General features: G+C 35.9%; 1 long non-coding RNA gene across 2 annotated transcripts in view; it reads left to right on the top strand.

Annotated features, from left to right (window-relative positions):
• The window catches only part of LOC146993887 (uncharacterized), a 151,623-nt gene extending 137,177 nt beyond the window's left edge, over positions 1-14,446 (top strand). For both annotated transcript variants that reach the window (XR_015043823.1, XR_015043822.1), the window contains one exon: positions 14,231-14,446. This is a non-coding gene — a long non-coding RNA (uncharacterized LOC146993887). The remainder of the gene's footprint in view (positions 1-14,230) is intronic.
• The last annotated feature ends 5,351 nt before the right edge of the window (positions 14,447-19,797 follow it).

Here is a 19,797-nt window from a genome sequence, read left to right as displayed (position 1 = left end):
TCTTGGTACTTAAGTAGACTAGTGGGTTTTTACGGAGATTTGGCCTACGGTTACTCGTAGGCCAATTCTCCGTAAAAACCACAAACTTTCATAGAATAAAAAACTTTTATGGGTTCCTACGGGTCATTTTTCAATAATGTGCTCACGTATTTGAATTAGTGTTGTCTTAAGGGTTATCTAGATCATGGTGGACGTGGTGCTATACTAATTAACCGTATGGTAGAGGCATAGTGCCCACGTCCCCCTATCCTTATCCTTAGCAGGGAAATCTTCACATCACTTTTTTCTGCAAAATCAAACAACACTTTCATCAAGCAACACTATTTTCTGCAGATGGTGGTGCTGTAAGTTTGGTCTATTTAAGTACGGCAAAGCACAGTAGGGTTATCTGCCAAAGGAGAGGGATGCCTTCGTGGAGGACTTTCTAAGGGAAACTGGCTCGTATATACGTTACACATGGGGAAAAGCACGAAAACGCCCATGCAGCCAGCCCGTTCGCAGGATTCGAACCTCGGACCGAACTACCAGTGTTCAGCGACTTTAGCTATAAGTTTGTCCTCTTCTCCAATATTTAGAATATCATAGCGGTTCAACCTGCTGTAATGAACAATTTGTTTTTCCTTCGCTAATTTTGCTTATTACACTTCATTTATTTGTTAAGTTTAGGATTGTGTATCCATAGATCGCCAATAGATGGCGGTAGTGTTTGTTTGTAAAAAGAAACTGTGATGTCAATTATGTATATGTATCAGTTCGTCTTTGGTGTTCGTGAATAAATGTTGTGTGGAAGAACGCTCCTCTGTTTATTACTTTAACTGCGATCCAGTCTATTTATTAGAGATTTACACATATTTTGTTTATGGTGCCTGCAAACCGGGATTATTAAGAACCAGAAAATCGACAGACTGAATATTTCGAAAATGGAGGGCGTTCTTGAAAATTTGAAAAAGAAACGATCGGTTGTTAGACAATTAACTACGAAACTGATAACCAAAGTCGAATCGAATTTAGCAAATAATATTCCGCTAAATGAGAAAATTGAGATAATCGAGGATTTATATGAACAGTTAATTGAGAAAATCAACGAACTGAAAAGTTTAGATTCAGAAATAGAAACGAAAGTAACTTCGGAGGAGATTGAAAATGAAGTTACTTTAAGTCAAGAATACCAGGATAAAACTGTTATATGGAGAGGAAGAATGCAACGATTTTTGAAGAAAATTCGGAATCTTCTAGAACAGTTCATCAGAACGAAACGGCTAATGCTGCACTTCCAGTTGAAGCGAAAACAGTGAAGTTGCCACGTCTGCAAATCGGAACTTATTACGGAGATTCGTGTAAATGGTTAGACTTTTGGAACCATTTCGAAAATACATTTCATAATCATAGTGGATTGAGAAAAACTGAAAAATTTGCGTACCTAAAATCCTTACTTGGAGGTAATGCTTTAGCTGCCATTTCCGGTTTCGCTTTAAGTAACCAGAATTATGATTCCGCAATAGAAATATTGAAAGAACGTTTTGGAAGACAAGATGTTGTTATCACCTCGCATATGAATAAATTATTATCCCTTGAACCAGTGGGAAACATTTCAAATGTTAAAGCACTGCGTAAGCTGTACGATGAATGCGAAGTCAACATTCGAAGTTTAGAATCGTTAAACGTTACTTCTGGAAGTTATGGAAATATTCTCTGTCCTATCATTTTGCAGAAATTTCCAGAGGAATTAAATTTGGAATTTATTCGAAGTCGAAATATGGAAGCAGGATTTGATATAAAGGAACTTATAGAATTCTTAAAAAAGGAAGTTAACTGTCGAGAAGCTGCAAGTTTAATGAACTCTGCGAAAACGAATCAGAAACCATACTTTCATCAAAATGAACAACGCACGAAAGTTTATCCGAATTATAAACCGAAAGTTCCGACTGCTTCAGCTTTATCAACAATTGGATACAAATGTATATTTTGTGACAAAGAAGATCATACGAAATATAAATGTACTGAGGTGAACGCTGATGAGAAACTCAACATTTTGAAACGTACAGGAAAATGTTTTCTGTGTTTTGGATGTAAACATTTAGCTATCAATTGTAAGAACAAACAGTTTTCCTGCAAAAAGTGCCACGGTAAACATCATGAAAGTGTGTGTGTAAATCCCACATCAGCTGTCTCCAGTGTAAAAAATAAGGAAACCGAAACATCGGCGGAAATTGTTCAAAATTCTTCTGCCAAAACTGGATCTAATATTATGCTTCAAACGGTGTATGCTGTGGATGAGGGCAGAAATAAGAATTGTGTTGTGAGATGTCTTCTTGACGGCGGTAGCCAAATCTCTGCAATTCGAGAAGATTTATCAAGAAAATTACAGTTACCAGTGAAAGGAGAAACTGTTTTAAATCTGCATACCTTCGGTGAAAAGGACGGGAAACATTGCCGTCGAAAGAAAGTTGAACTTACGCTCCGAAATATTAATGACCCTGAAAAATCCATAAATCTCGAAGTCATTGAAGTACCAGTCATAACAAATGCCGACATACGAGTACCAGATGTAGAAATCAAATCCAAACTCCAAGCATTCGGCGTCACTTTGACAGACTGCGGCGGCGCCGATGGAATGAATCATATTTCCGTTTTAATCGGCGCGGACATTATGTGGAAAATAGCAAGCGAAGAAATAAAAAGGATAAACAGAAATGCCGTAGCTATGAAAACCTTGTTTGGGTGGTGTATACAAGGCAAATTTCCTTCATCAGACTTTCAAATCCATGATGCGTGTTTGAACGTAAGTGTAGAAGAGAAACTTCTAAAAAGCGTCGAATCGTTTTGGGATATTGAATCTATAGGAATTAAAAATGTTTCTGACGAAGAACAAAATGAAATCGCGTTGCAGATATTTAACAACTCGATTACACAAAAGGGTGATAGATACGAAGTTAGACTTCCATGGAAAGATCAGAATGTGACTTTAAGAGACAATTTTAAGAATGCTGAAAGACGGTTCTTAAATCTGATCAAACAATTTAAATCAAACTTGAACTTTTATGCGCAATATAAAGAAGTGATTGACTATCAGCTTAAGGAAGAAATCATAGAAAAGGTCGATCTTGGTACTCCATCTGGGAGACGAACTTACTACATACCTCACCGTGCTGTCATCCGTAAGGATCATAATTCTACGAAACTTCGCATTGTTTATGATGCTTCTTCAAAGGAAAAAAATCATGAATCTCTAAATGATAATTTACTACAAGGACCAAATCTTCTTCCTGAACTTTTGAAAGTTTTAATAAATTTTCGACTTCATTGAATTGCATTTACGTCAGATATTGAGAAAGCGTTTTTACAAATTTCTGTTGCACCTGAAGATCGGGATTCGATGCGATTTTTGTGGATTGATGAGAATTCAAGTTTGAGCAATCCGAGAATTCAAGTTTATCGGATGTGTCGTGTAATGTTTGGAGCAAAATCAAGTCCATTTTTGCTGAGCGCTTGCATTAAGCATCATATAAAGAAATTTGAAGACATCCATCCCAGAACTGTAGAAATGTTAGAAAACTTCATGTATGTTGACGATTTTATTTGTGGATCAGATACGAAGGAGGAAGCTATACAGATATATCATGAAGCCAATGATATAATGAAAAAGGCATCAATGACTTTGACCAAATGGAATTCTAATTCGGATACTGTAAAAAACCAGTATAAATCAAGTGACAACTTCGTTAGCTTTAAATTGCCTGACTGTGATTCCCCCTCAAAGATTCTTGGACTTCAATGGGATACAATTAAGGATATCTTCTGTTTTAATGCTAAAGACGTTATTGATTTCATCCAGCCAAATGACCAAACAAAACGTTGTGTTTTAAAAGCTGCTTCAAAAATCTTCGATCCTATTGGGTTTCTTGCTCCATATGTTATTCAAGCAAAAGTTCTGTTTCAGGATTTATGGCTGAAAGGTGTTGATTGGGATGAAATTATCCCACCAGAATTGCAAGACAAGTGGAACAAATGGTATAGGCAACTATGTGATCTACCTAATATCCAGATACCTCGGTGGTATTTTCGTGATATTGATGAAACACCTGAAACATTAGAACTACATTGTTTTTGTGATTCATCTCAAAGTGCTTACGGAGCAGCAGTGTACGTGAAATTCCGTAGCTTAAAATATTGTGGAACAAGTTTAGTGATAGCCAAGAGCAGAGTGGCTCCCCTGAAAAAATTATCTTTACCAAGACTCGAGCTTATGGCAGCAGTGTTAGGTGCAAGACTTGTAACTACAGTCCGTGTGCATTTTACTCAAGCTAAGATTCATTTATGGACAGATTCTCTTATTGTGCTTCATTGGATAAAGAACTCACCACGGCGATGGAAAACATTCGTACAAAATCGAGTGTCCGAAATTCAAGACAAAATATCTCCGAGTATGTGGCATCATTGTCCTGGCTCAGATAATCCAGCCGATAAAATTACACGCGGTGTTAAAGTGAGTGATCTTGTAGTAGATCAAGTGTGGTGGCATGGACCTCCATGGCTTCATCAAGATGAAATAAATTGGCCTAAAGCATTTTGTGAACAAGCATTTTAACATAGTAGATAGTGTTGAAGAAAGAGTTGTGACTCAAGTTACTAGCAGTGTTCAACCTTTACAACCTGTGTTAAAAATAGAAAACTTTAGTGACTTAGGTAAACTTTTAAGAGTCACGTCATATGTATTTAGATTCATTAATAATTTAAAGTCACAGAATAGAGTAATTGGTCCTGTGACCAAAAATGAAATATGTAATGCTATGTGTTATTGGGTTTTCTTATCACAAGGTGAGTATTTTTTTGAAGAGTTGAATGATGTTAAATGTAAAAAACCATTATTGTCTCATAATTCCAAATTGTTTGGGTTAAATCCAGTAATGGATGAAAAGGGTTGTTTAAGTGTTGGAAGTAGATTAGTGAAATCATCATTAGATGTCGATGAAATTCAGCCTATAATATTACCAAATAATTATTTTTCTCGTTTAATTATTTTGAATTGTCATGAAAAGGTACTTCATAGTGGTGTAAATGAAACTTTAGTGCAAGTAAGAGGGAAATTTTGGATTTTAAAAGCTAGACGTTACATGATTGTAGATTTTGTAAAAAATATAATGCTAAACTGGACACGAGATATCGGCTCCTCTTCCAGCTGACCGAGTGGAGAAAGCTCAACCATTTGAGGTAAGTGGCATAGATTTCGCTGGCCCTTTGTATTTAAAGGATGGTACAAAAGTGTATATTTCATTGTTTACCTGTGCAGTGACTCGAGGAGTCCATTTAGAATTGTTATCAAATTTAAGTGCAGAGTGTTTCATTCAAGCCTTACGTAGATTTTTTGCACGTAGGGGTGTTTGTAGAGTTGTATATTCTGATAATGCTAAAACCTTTAAGACTGCTTGCTGATCGTGAATTAAAATATTTGTATAAATTATGTAAAGATGAAAAGGTTCTAAATTTCCTTGGTAAAAATGGGTTTGAATGGAAATTTATTGTAGAAGGTGCTCCTTGGTGGGGCGGATTCTGGGAACGTTTGGTAAGATCTGTAAAAACTTGTTTAAAACGTATCTTAGGTAAAGCTTCTTTATATTATGAAGAACTGTATACTGTTTTAGTTGAAGTTGAAGCTGTTATTAATTCTAGACCTATAACGTATGTATACAATGAACCAAATGAACCTGATCCTCTTTCACCATCTCATTTTATAACTGGATCTAGATTGACTGTTTTACCTTCACCTGAATCTAAACTAGAATCTACAAGATCTCAGTTGATTAAAAGATGGAAGCATAGGCAATTAATATTAGAGCATTTTTGAAAAAGGTTTTATAAAGAATATTTCTTAGAATTAAGATCAGTCATGTTTTCAAAACCTCCAAAGAATTCTCCCGTATTTAAATTATTATTTAATTAATGATGTTGTACGAGAAGATAATGTGACACGCTGTAACTGGAAGATAGGTAGGATTAAGGAATTATTTCAAGATAGGTAGGATTAAGGAAGAGATGATAGAATTAGATCTTGTGAGATTCAGTTGGATAAGGGTGTTGTTAGAAGACCAATTGAAAGACTTTATAATCTTGAAGTTCAGTAAAATTGATGCATCCGTTGCGGATGCATGGGGGGGGAGTGTTAAGTTTAGGATTGTGTATCCATAGATTGCCAATAGATGGCGGTAGTGTTTGTTTGTAAAAAGAAACTGTGATGTCAATTATGTATATGTATCAGTTCGTCTTTGGTGTTCGTGAATAAATGTTGTGTGGAAGAACGCTCCTCTGTTTATTACTTTAACTGCGATCCAGTCTATTTATTAGAGATTTACACATATTTTGTTTATTTATTGAAGAAGGATATTTGTAATTTGTTAAATCAAAGCTATTGTGCTTATTTTTTACAGATTCAGACAAAATGTCGTAAAACGTTTTCTAGGTAACTCATCACTCATTTCCTTTCAGCAAAATTAAAAATGTAAAATATGTTAAAGTAGCCCTAGTGGGCCAAGGCTTGCAGTGCACGAAATCTGCTTTCTTGACCGTGGGTCCCGGGTTGTGTATGAGCATATGGACAAGTGGTCAGCTTGTCGCAGGACCACGGTGCTTAGCCCCAAGCGAACTTGGTACTCATTTTATCGAGCCACTCAAGGAATAAAAGGGTGAGTCAACCTTGCCCAGCCCGGGTATGGAACGCCGGACATGTGGTGCAGCTGCGCTAGCCACTGCGAAATAGAAACTAAAATAGAAACAGGACAGGACTGTGGGAAGTACCAAAGTACCAACACATTGCCATTGGCAGAACTGGTGTCGCTCCTTCACACTAACCTTCTTGAGATGAACACCTCCACAGGGCGTACTTACGCCACGCATCACTGTTAATTGAAACGTTAATCATTAGGGCATAGAGAACTTGTGGTAGGAGAGATACAGTTGCTGATGACAATGACATTACAAATACAATACCATACATTACAGTCGATGGTGAAATTATAAATATAAATATATGTACACAAATAAACACAAATAAAAAAAAGAATTGAATGGAAAAACATTAAACATTATTATCTTGGCTAAGTTATTGTGATGTTATTGGGACAGTGTAGCAGTACATACATAGATGGTTCACAGTTCATTGACATTTCATGAATTGGGTCAGAGTTCATACATACAGTAGAGTTCATCAGTTCCAGTTATGCCATTTTTAATGTGCATAACTGTGATCGTATTGTCTAAGTGCTAAATCTGTACTGACATTGATACACTAAGATAAACTATTGCAATGACTATAAAGGCACCCCCATTGGAAAACTGGCGTTCGTACCAGAGAAGAAAAAGCACTTAAAACAGTTATGGAGCACACAGTTTCAAACCGTGACGGTAGAGTGTGTCAATTATGTTTTTGATACTAATGTGGATTTTCCTGTGCTTTATCAAGAAGCGTTTGAAGTCTGTTCCTGGTGCTGTGGGATGGCGGATATGATAGTCTTCTGTTATTGGGCATTGAAATAAATAGTGGTCTGGATCACCCGGATTGCCACAAACGCATATTTCAGACTCTGAAAGGTTTTCGTTCATAGAAGTTCTTTGCGTACGGTCCATGATCAGAGATATATTGAGAGAGATAATAATTATAAACGGTGCGCTCAGTATCGACGCATGGGACAAGTGAATGCGTCCTTCTGCCTTGCGGTCCTTGATCCCATTGTCTCTGCCACTCTTCTTTGGCCGTCACTTTTAGAGCAAACTTCAGTGTGGAGCGTGGCCATGGAAGTGGACGGTAGTGCCTGACTGTTCGAGAACTGCCTGCTTTGCTTTGACCTGCCGGCGCAATTGCTTTGACCTTTCGTCCATGTTTCGTCCATTCTTTTGGCTGGAATTGATAATTGTTTGTATTTGAAGGGCTATTAGTGAATTTGTGCAGGGATTTTTCATAGCATAGATTGATGACTGGTGGTCTCTGACGATATGGACTGTATCCGTTGGTAGTTGGTGGAGCTCTTGCATACTGTAGAGGATTGCTGTCAGTTCAGCTTGGTGCACGCTGTTTAGATATGTAAGGTGCCCTTGCCATTCTGTGTGTGAGCTAAGGTTATATTGGATGGTTGCAGCGCTGCCAACCTTTTGTTCGATTTTTGAGCCGTCAGTGAAAGCCGTGTATTCCGTTGTGGGTGGTGATTTGTCGAAAATACAGTGCAGGTTTTGAAGATTCAAAGCAAAGTACTTTTTAGGCTGATCTTCGTAGTCTATTGGGTGGAATGTGGTGTCATTAAAGTTAGTTGTTTTCTTGAGTTGGATGACTATTGAGGAGATTGCGTCCATTTGTGCTTGGATTGGGAGCGGGAGCACACATGCCAGTGTCTGTAGGGCGTTGTTAGAAGTAGTTGAGAATGCTCTGGCGATATTTATAAGGAAAGGTCTTTGTATGGCGTCTAGAGCTCGCAACTTTCTGGTGGTTGCTCAATATTTTGGTATTGCTCAAATAGCGGCTCCATATATGATGATCTTGTTCACCACGGTTGTAAGTAGTATTTTCATAATTCGGTGGTTCAAGACCCATGAGTAACCACACATTGTCTTCAGAGCTTGTGCTATTTTCATAGTGGTGAGTTTCTTTTTTGTTGTGTAAGTGCTGAAGCCAGTGAGGTGGTGATGTATTCAATGGTGAGGCCGAGGTAGTTAATCGTTTCCACGCATCGGATCCTGTGGTTGTCTATTTTAAATGTGGGATTTCGAGTAATAGTTCGACGTGGTTTGTGGACAATCAGTGCCTGCGATTTTTGGTGTGAGATCTGTAGTTTTATTCTTTTGCATAGAGCGTTGAAAATTTGAAGGGTACTATTGCAGTTTTCCTGGAGTTGTTCTCTGGAGCGGCAGTTGATGATGAAAGCAACATCGTCTGCAAATGCTACGATTTGTGTGTGAGCAGGCCAGTGATGGTCGATAATATGGTTAAAAGTGGAATTTCAAAGGCCCGCGCTCATACACGATCCCTGTGGACATCCTCTTGCTTGTTGCTTTGTGATGAACGATTTGTTGTGGAAATGAACGATTTGATGCTTTAACTAAAATAGAAACAAACTGCTTCTGTTTTAGACTTGTTTCAATTACCTCGAAGGTAGACTCCTACTGGCGCAAATAAGGAGGGATAGGAACTGGAAAGCGTTGGTAAAGGGCTTTTAATGAAATGGAGTTTAGTTATGCTTCTAAGGAAAGTGAAAAAGCATACTAAATTACAATAGCTAGGATTTACCAGAGTTTGGGCCTTTAAAGCATGATCTTGCTTTGAAATTAAGCAGGAGCCAAACGGATTATCGCGTTACATAACTCGCACTACGTTACCCCGCTACAGCACTACGTTACAAAAAACTCGCACTACGATACACCACTCTAACGGCGCGTAACAAACTCGCACTACGTTACACCGCTCTAACACCCCGCTATAACGCCAGGAAACAAACTCGCACTACGTTACACCGCTTGACCGCGAGGAAATATAAACTCGCACTACGTTATACCGTTCTAACGCCACGAAGCATAAACTCGCACTACGTTACACCGCTCGGACGCCACGAAGCATAAACTCGCACTACGTTACACCGCTCGGACGCCACGAAGCATAAACTCGTACTACGTTACACCGCTCGGACGCCACGAAGCATAAACTCGCACTACGTTACACCGCTCTAACGTCACGAAGCATAAATCCGCACTACGTTACACCGTTCTAACGCCAGGATACATACTCGCACTACGTTACACCGCTCTAACGCCAGGAAGCATAAACTCGCACTACGTTACACCGCTCGGACGCCACGAAGTATGAACTCGCACTACGTTACACCGCTCTAACGTCACGAAGCATAAATCCGCACTACGTTACACCGTTCTAACGCCACGAAACATAAACTCGCACTACGTTACACAGCTCTAACGCCAGGATACATACTCGCACTACGTTACACCGCTCTAACGCCACGAAGCATAAACTCGCACTACGCTACACCGCTCTCACGAAACAAACCCGCTCTACGTTACACCGCTTTAACGCCACGGAACAAACTCGCACTACGTTATACGGCTGTAACACTATTCCGCTCTAAAGCCACGAAACATAAACTCGCACTACGTTACACCGCTCTAACACTACTTTACCGCACTGTAAACTTCCTTACTCAACCTCGCACTACGTTTCAAAAACTCGCACTATGTTACAGAAACTCGCTGTCCTATATCCGCAGTATATCGTTACATTATTTCCCACCTAATCTAAAGTGTAGTAATGAATTATTGCCAACCATCTTTTTAGTTTAGGTACCATTGTGGAGTCAGGTTTTTTTTTGAATGTCCTCGCCAGGACTCGAACCTGGACCTCTCGAATACGCGGCCAGTGTGCTATCATTACGCCAATAAGCCATGCCGGAAGAAGGAACAAAATATAAGATCGTTATCCTGATCGCTGAGATTTGGTGTCCTCGTCATTTAATAATTAAAGCAGAAAAATCTGAGCTTCTCGTCTCCTGAGTTTATTTCCCGTTCTGTATCACAAGGAGAATGTTTCAAGTCATTCCATACTTATTTTTAATCATCCAGAAGGAACTTTTCTTAGAATCAACATTCTATAGTATCAGCTCAGTTTTATACACAAAGTTTTAGACGAATTTTTAACTGAAGATTCTAGAATTTTCTATGATGTCATTTACTATTAAGTTTTTATAATTAACAACATGAATATAACTAAATTAGGTCCATCAGCGGCCGAACGATCTGTGTTCGAATCCAGGCGAACAGGCTGGCTGCATGGGGCGTATTCGTGGTTTCTGCCATGTGTAAAGTGTACACGAGCTAGTTCTCCTTCGAAAGTCCTCCACGAAGGAATCCCTCCCTTTAGGCAGATAACGCTTAGTGTGCTTTGCCATTATAAAACTATACCAAACCTAACTAAAGTTTCAGTTGTACAGTTCCATTATTAAGTATTCATATGCGCTTCAATATAAAATATTAAACATGTATCCTAAAAAGACACAGAAATATTAGATTTTATATTACGCCCGAAGGAGGTATTTTTTTTTCTTCTTTCAATCACATATATGTTTCGAGGGCATTTCTGCTAATGTCCCTTTGCCCAAATAACAAATGAAATTCTCAGATTACGTACCTATTTCTACAACGTAGAATTTGATACAGTTACATGCCAAACGATGTCACTTATTTCTAAAAGATAAAATCTCTTATAGGAAAGAGCGTAAAATATCATTTATACTCTCTGAATTAATGAAGTTCTAAATGCTTAACAATTTAAATCCGAGCTTTATTTTAGATTTATATCTATTTTTAGTTCTTTCAAATATTAATGATTATTTTTCGGTAAAGTACATTATATTTTAAATTTATCACTGTTTTTACCTTTTTGTACGAAGTAAAAAGGAAGTATTGTAATCGCGAAAAGTTTCAGGCATCATATTTTGACGAAAATACCCATCATGACCGCTATCGAATGCAATTTAAGGATGTTTTTGCGTTACATCTGTAAGTAGGGAACAGAATAAGAGACGCTTTTCCTCCAGAAAACTATAAAACTGAATTAAAATTAATTCTGAAGAGAACTTTTTGTGGCGTCTGTACGTACGTATATCGCATAACTCAAAAACGAGTAGCCTCACAACGTTGAAATTTTGTATATAGGACTGCTATAACATGAAGATGTGCACCTCGTAGTTTGGTTGCTATCGGCCGCACCAAACGTATATAAATATATTTATATATATATCCACTCTGTTACCCGGCTCAGTGATCTCAGTTTCTTTACTCTTATATGTTTGTAAATTGAACATTTTTTGCTTTAAAAATGATTGTATTATGTTTTTATCTTCCGGTTAAGGTTTTTATGCCTTTAGTAAATCTGCATGCAATATTTTTAGAGTTATCAACAATTTAAAGCTGTTTAAGTGCGGCTAAGCCTAACTATTTTTACGATGGCGGCGGCCATGTTTATTTACATTTGAAACGGATAACGGATTTGTTGCCAATAAAGAGAGACTAAGCTTCGCAACAACAAAGATAACGCCTTCTTTTATTTTTGCGAATTAAATCATGCTTAATCCATTCCGGAATTTGTTCGAGAAAATGACGGTTTAAGACTTACTTCGTAATTTTTAATATAGATATTTTGAGTTTTTACGTATTTTTTCCTTGTCGGGAAGTGAGAACTGAATTAATTGAATGAAAAATACTGAATCTTCCGTGAAAAACGTTTCCTTTTTTTTATTTGCTTAATTTCTTTGATCATCGTTTTAGATTTATTACAGTATTTGAATAGAACATGTGGCAACGATTAGATAATTCTACAAATGATATAAATTGTGTGCATTCTGAGTTATATAATATGAACGAAATGTAACGCTGTTAAGTGAACTTGGTGTCAGAGTGTAGCTATGGTAAACAAAGATGGTGAATTTTAAAGAGCGCATTTATTCTACTGTGGTTTATGCGCTAGCGAGGAAGTAGATTTAATTCAGTCCAATAAGTTTAAATGAAATACAAGAAGGAATGCATATAATTTAATATTCCGTACAAGGAAGTCTTGTGGTGTATACATCAGATTCTTTTACACAATTAAGGAAGTGATTTCAAATTGGCAGCTCGCGGCCCGCATGGGGCTCTTTAAGAAATTTTATTATTTATATATTTCTGGCAAATTAGTACGACATAACTTGTTATTGGAAGAATTTTTAAGATCTTAATGATTCTGAGCTTTATTTTACATTACTTTCATTGACGAAAACGAGTAACGTCCTAAAAATCTATAAATGGAGAAAATGAATTTATCTTTGATATAGTATTTTTTTTTTTTTTTTTTTTTGTATACATTCAAGAAACATTTACTAAATAAATAAAAAATTAAGGTTCTTATCATTTAATCTCAAATTTTGTACCACTTGCAAAGTTTTCATAGGTTGTTCATTTTTAATGTAAGTTAAAAGTATGATTTGAAGTTAAAATTACATTAAAATTTATTTAGTGATTAATCCAGTTTATTAGAAAAATTGGAAATAAATATCATTCTAAGAATTCATATTTAGCTATCAATAGGTTTCAATAACAAAGTGTACGTAATTTTTGCTGATTTCAACTTTCTTTAGATTTTTGAGAGAAAGTAGATGGAATTAGATTTTTGAGCTTTGTATCATTACTATTACTGTATGCTTTAATAAATATTGAGTAAAAAAATTAAAATTTAGTTAAAGAATATTTTGTTAAAATGTCGGCCTCAGTTTGAGTTTGAAACCATTGCAGTAAGCAATTAAGGAAAGTTATGTCGACGTAAAACCAAATACTACTAAATTTGACACAAAAAGCAACTCCTCCCGAAAAAAAAAGTTTGAACGTTTCATATTTTATATTACGCCCAAAGAGGACGTTGCTTTCTTTTATTTACAGACACGTTTCGAGAGTATTTGGGATAAATGTATTTAAAAATAGCATAGCTTGTTTAGAATTTCCGATAGACAGTTTCCGGTGCAGTAGCTAAAAATGTCCCCCCCCCTATCGTACAGTGTTTTTATTGCTCGGTTTGCAATCGTTGAGTTCGTTGACAAAAAATTCGTTCAAGTTTAATAAATGTGAAATTGATAAAACAAAATTTCTAATTCCAAATTCCCACATATTCGGGTGGATGACAATGTTATTCAAAATTTGATAGATCTAGGTACCGTTGTTTTTTCACACTGTGAGAAATATGCATATATTCATGGATTTTATTTATTATTGATTTTTTTAATATAATACAAGGTGATAATATTTGGTGGCAACAATTTCTAAAGTGATTCACCGCATTTAATGATTCGACGCAAAATGCTTTTTGAGAAGAATAGCCCTTCTATGTTAATGCTTATATATAAACATGCAAAAACTTACATATTTTATACAGAAAATATAAGAGAAAGCAATGTTTGTTATACTTAGCATGAATAACAAATGATTTTTATACTTTTTTATACATTAATGTATGCTATATATTGCATAGTTATGTGACTGAAACTTAAATAAATGGCTCAGAAAACGCCACATATATTCCTCTACTATCATTTAATTTGTATTAGATGTCTTTAAAATATTAAATAAAACTCTGATTACTTATCGCAGCAAGATTTAAAAAGAAAAAAAAAATCTTTCTATTAATTTAAGAAGGATCATTTAATTTCTTTTCTAGACAGAAGATGTCGCCACTCTGCTATAAGACGAGCAAGACTTTAACACGTGAGGAAAATTGGATTCGTTGCCCATTGTATTCGAAATTTAAAAAATACCTATGGGATCTTTTTTATTATTATTCTGATTATAAAAATTGAATGAAAAATGAAAAGTATGCCATGTTTGTATAATTTAAAAAACATTAAATAAACTATGAAACTGTTTGTAAACAAAATATTGATGCTGATACACATAACAAAACTAGAAATGTAATGTTATTTAAAAAAATAAAAAATCAGTCATATTCAGGTATCGATAAATCTCACAGGCGTGCTAGCTTTTCAAAAAGTCTGTTTTCTTGTACAGAGCTCCGATTCAATACGAGTAATTTATAAAAAGTCTGTAAATCACTTGCTACGGTTATGAAAGGGTATGCCACATTAGAGTAATGATTTTTAAACACAATATCACGACTGATATCATCGTGGGAAAAATCTCTTTCCTAACTTTTCTTTTGTTATTTATATTCTTACATAATTTAATGGCCTAATAAAAAATTTGAAAGCAATTTTTTTCTTATAAACGCCCCTCATATTCATGCTGATTCAGAGTTACATATGTATTTTTTTTTTTAAAGTCTAATAAGTTCTGATTCAATGCAATAATTTATGGAGACTTATAACACTTTCTCTAAACTGCTTGCAAATATCAAGCTCTATATAATTATGTATTATTGTTATAATTTTTAAACGTGTTGTACAATAAAGCCCCAAATGCCTGAAGAAATAGAACCTGAAGAAATTTCCTTTTTTTTATCTCCCCAACAATATAAAAAATTGCAAATAATCCGAAATATGTAAATATATATTTAAAATACATATTTATTAATACTTAAGAATGACGAAAAATACATAATTTTTCCCCGGTGTTTGAGACAGAAACTGAAAAAACGTTTACTCTAAAATCATCAATAATCAAATGAAATTACTTAGTTTTACATACTGCAGCTCTATTCTTCAATTTCGGTATAAAGTGTCAATCTATCAGTTAGTGAAGTGATTTTAAAGGGAAAGAAAGTTACTAATTTGCAAGTAAAATTTCTCTGTACATGCTTTGCTATTCGTAGCAATCAACAGTACAACAATTATTCTCACAATTTAAGTAACTTAATTCTTATATTAATTAATACTCGAAAATTATGATATTCAGCAAGGTGCTTTCTCGAAAATCTGAATATAAATCCTGATTTTTAATGTAAAATAACTTCTAAAATGTTTTGATGTACGTCACCATAATAATTTACAAATAATAAAGTTTACAAATTATTTTATTTTAATTTATAACTTATATTATGATTTAATTTTATGACTATTTGTTTTAAATGAATTATCTTTGAATTGTACATATTTTAATAATTTTTAATTATTTATAAATTTAATTTATCAAAAAGTAATTATTTTTAAACTTTTAATTCATTTTAATTTATGCTTCTTAGGAGCTGTATTGTCTATTAAAAATGCTTTCTACAAATGGGCAAATTAAAATTCTTATATAATCTTTAGCGCATTCGAATCGAATAAATACGCTTGACCTTACTCTATACAAAGAATTATAAGTGCACTACAGACTTTCAAACATCACATAAAAGAAAAGAAAGAGTGGCTGTAAACTTAGAAACTTAATAATAAATCTAAATAAATCTGAAAAATTTCAGATTTTATATTACGCCTAAATAGACGGTTTTTTTCATTTACAGATACATACCCGTTTCGAAAGCATTTGGGCTGATGTCCCTTAGGCTAAAAATATTTAAAAGCAACGTAGCTTTAGAATTTCCGATAGACAGTCCCCGCGCTGGAGATATGTTCTGTTCCCTACAGTGTTGCCACTACTCGTTTTGAAATTATTGAGGTTTTAATCAAAAATTCGTTAAAGTTTTACAGAATATGAAACAGACAATAAAACAAATTCCAAGTTCGAGCTTAGAGGTGCCCATGTTCGGGTGGAGGACTATGTCATTCAAAATTTAACGATTCTAAGTACCGTTATTTGTCACAATGCGAGAAACATTCTTTCACGTTGATTCATTATCTAGTTTCTTTAAATATAATACAGGGAGGTAAAATTTGGTGACAAAATTTGAAAAGTGTTTCAGACTTTTATAATAATTCGATGGAAAATCTTGTTTTGAGGTGAACGCCCATTTGGGCTAAGAAAACTTTTGTTTACTTAAAAAGTACGTTTTCTAGAAACATCTTAAAAACCTAGCAAATGAAAAATAGGCATAAATAATCTACTGGTAATTATCACAATATTCTGAGTCACTCAATTACCGGCTAATCTTTGGAATATGGTAACAGGTAGTTTGGCGACATTTTGGTAAGGCGATAAAGGTTACTAGCTAGGACTTTAGCAATAATCTGAGAAGTACACAGTTCGAATCACAGATTATTTTGTCTCAGAAAAAGGAGAGATCATGAGACATGTCATGTGACATTTTCCGGAAAATTTCGATCGTGATTTTAGCTAATGAGCACTTTAAACAATTTCGCTGCTAAAGTGCAGAATCGCCCACTTATTTGTTTGGCGCTTTTTACAAGAGTAAGATAAATTGGACTTTTGTCAATTTTCTTTGACCTTTTAAGTGAAAATAGGTCGATGTATACCTGGATAAAGTCGAGCGTGTGCGCAATGCCATTTTTGTGCAATTCTGGGATGATTTTTAAGTGAAACTAGGTCGGTGTGTACATGGATACTGTGTATGTGCAATTCTTAAAAACGCGGGAAGCAGTGGGCGATTCTGCACTCCCAATTTCGCACCTAATCTTCGTCATGATTAAGCACTTTTGTTCCATAAAAGTTCTAGCATAAGCGTAATTCGGCTAGCAGATTGTTGGAAAAAATGTTGATAAAAAAAGCCTTATCTTTGTGAAAACAAAATGGCGTCCAAAAAAAGAAACTAGCAGGTTGCTGTAGCAGGGTTGGTCGCCAAAGTTTTGCCACAAAAATCGCCAAGTTACCATAATCCGAAGATTCACCCAACTAGCTTGTTAAACTCCGAGGGCAACTCACATAAATGAGTCTTGACCGCATTTCTGAATGGAGGAAAGAAGGAGAAGACAAATAAAAGACCCGGAATTAGAAAGCTCCAACACAGCGGTACGGATAAGTTCGGTACACCTGGTGGTTCACACTGACTATTTATACTGACTGCCTGTCACTTCTCCATACGCTCTCCCGCCCAGACAATTTCAATCCATTAATTGTCGAAATTAAGGGTCATTTAGAAACTTTGAGTTCATATTAAGTTACATTGGGTTAAAGCCCATATAGGCTTTATTGATAATGAGAGGGCCGACAGCCTGGCCAAGCAGGCGGTCTCAAATGTCATCGCAATGGATATTGAAGTAACAGGTTCGAAGAGAATTGCAATTCGAAGAATGAAAAAATTTTACGTCAACAAATGGAAAATACAGTGGTTTTCTTCACCTAAAAACAAAGGATTTATGGAACTAATTAAAACCACAAATAAAATTAAATGTATGAACAACATTGATGTTAATCAGGTTTTAACTGGACATGGTAGGTTTCCGTTCTATTTCAACCGATTTAATCTGCAGAAAAATAAATTATGTAATAGTTGTCGGGTTGATGGTGATGCTAGGCATTTCGTGGTTGATTGTAGTTTAACAGCCCCTATTAGACAGATTTTTAACATTACTGATTTTAATGTAAGTGTCATTAATTTTAAAGTTTTTAAATCATATTCTATTGCTCTAATGAAGTTTATGAATGAAAATAGGGCGCTGGTAGGAATCTTCTGTTAAAATTGAATTTTGTGTTTATGTGGGTTTTGGATATCTATGTTGTGAATTTGTGTTTATGGATTTTTTTTTGTTTGTTTGTTAGTCTGTAATATTGTGTTAGATGTGCTTATTTAGTTCTGATTTAGTATTTTTGTTTGTTGTTTGGGGGTGGCTGGGTTACTGGCTGCCCTCGTTTGTGGAGATCCCTTCCCTCGTTTGTGGGGTCCCTTCTTTTGAGCTATGGGGACACTTGTGTCCAGGTGGGCTGAAGGGAGCCTCCAATTCTTACACCTGGTGGTTCCAAAAAGCCACAGGTACGGATAAAATCGGATCAGGTGTAGATGTGGTGTTAGTACCGGAGAGCTCGGACTCGAGGTCCAATCAAAGTACATGCATCTTAGAAACGAAAACTTCGCCGAAGCGGGGGTCACTTCCTCAGACCGCAGAGGGAGCTAGCTATCCATCCAGCCTTAATATCATTTTGCCCATGCGCGAAATAGCAGTCGGTGTAAATTCCGCTTTAATACCATTTTGTGCCTGCTCGAGCTGGTGTCGAAGACCGAATTTCGCGATTGGTCTAGAGCAAGGTTTCTTAAACTGTGGGTGGCGGGACCTGCAGCAGGAGGTCACCAAAAATTTTAGGAGTTTTGATAATTCTTATTATAATACTTTTACAGTTACCAAATATTTTTAGACAATGTATCTGAAAATAGATAAAGATAAGATCATACAGACAAAGAAAAAAAACAAAAACCTTTCGGCGCACTCTTTTTATAATATAAACGTTCACTTTCCTTGCTTTGTAGTAACGCTGTCATTCCGCTTGTTACTTATTTAAAATTTTCACATTGTTCTATGACTTAAAATTAGAAATTGAAGCGAATGACATAAAATTGCAATAGTATATTACAGTACAAGTGAAAAAAATGACAGTTACAATCACGCGTTTGTCGGATTTGCGCAATACTTATGAGGGTTCCACAAAACGTTTTGTAAATATTATGGGATCCTGGGGATTGCGAAAAAAATCGCAATAATAAAAAGGGGTCACGACTGAAAAAGGTTTAAGAAACCCTGGTCTAGAGTTTAAAGCTCTGTGATACCATTTTTTTCCCCGCCGTATCAACGTAAATCAAATCAGAGTAAGTGGATTAATTAATGGATTATTTATTTCGACTCACAAAATCTACGAAAATCTAAGTTATTCTGAAAAGTTTTGTTAAAGAACGAATACTACAAATTCTTTGAATTTGCACCGTGGTCCTCAATTTCATGTCGTGTATTTAACTATGGCAAAGCACACTAGGGCTATCTGCCTAAGGGAAGGGATGCTTTCGTGGAGGACGTTCTAAGGGAAACAAAAAGCCACAGGTACGGATAAAATCGGATCAGGTGTAGATGTGTTGTTAGTACCGAAGAGCTCGGACTGGAGGTCCAATCAAAGTACATGCATCTTAGAAACGAAAACTTCTCCGAAGCGGGGGTCACTTCCTCAGACCGCAGAGGAAGCTAGCTATCCATCCAGCCTTAATATCATTTTGCCCATGCGCGAAATAGCAGTCGGTGTAAATCCCGCTTTAATACTTAGGCTCGTATACACGTTACACATGGGGGAAACCACGAAAACACCCATGCAGCCAGCCCGTTCGCGGGATTCGAACCTCGGACCGAACTATCAGTGTTCAGCGACTTTACCACTCGGCCGCTAGTGGGCCTCCTCAATTTCATGTACACTTGGCCATTTGGAAACGAGAAGTTTTCCTTCCGCGATACAGCGGCG

Source organism: Stegodyphus dumicola, chromosome 11 (genome assembly GCF_044657685.1).
Source record: "Stegodyphus dumicola isolate Sdum_Otavi_A_Nest chromosome 11, ASM4465768v1".
Taxonomy (NCBI): domain Eukaryota; kingdom Metazoa; phylum Arthropoda; class Arachnida; order Araneae; family Eresidae; genus Stegodyphus; species Stegodyphus dumicola.
Note: the sequence above shows the minus strand (reverse complement) of the source record. Positions and strands in the feature narration are given on the sequence as shown.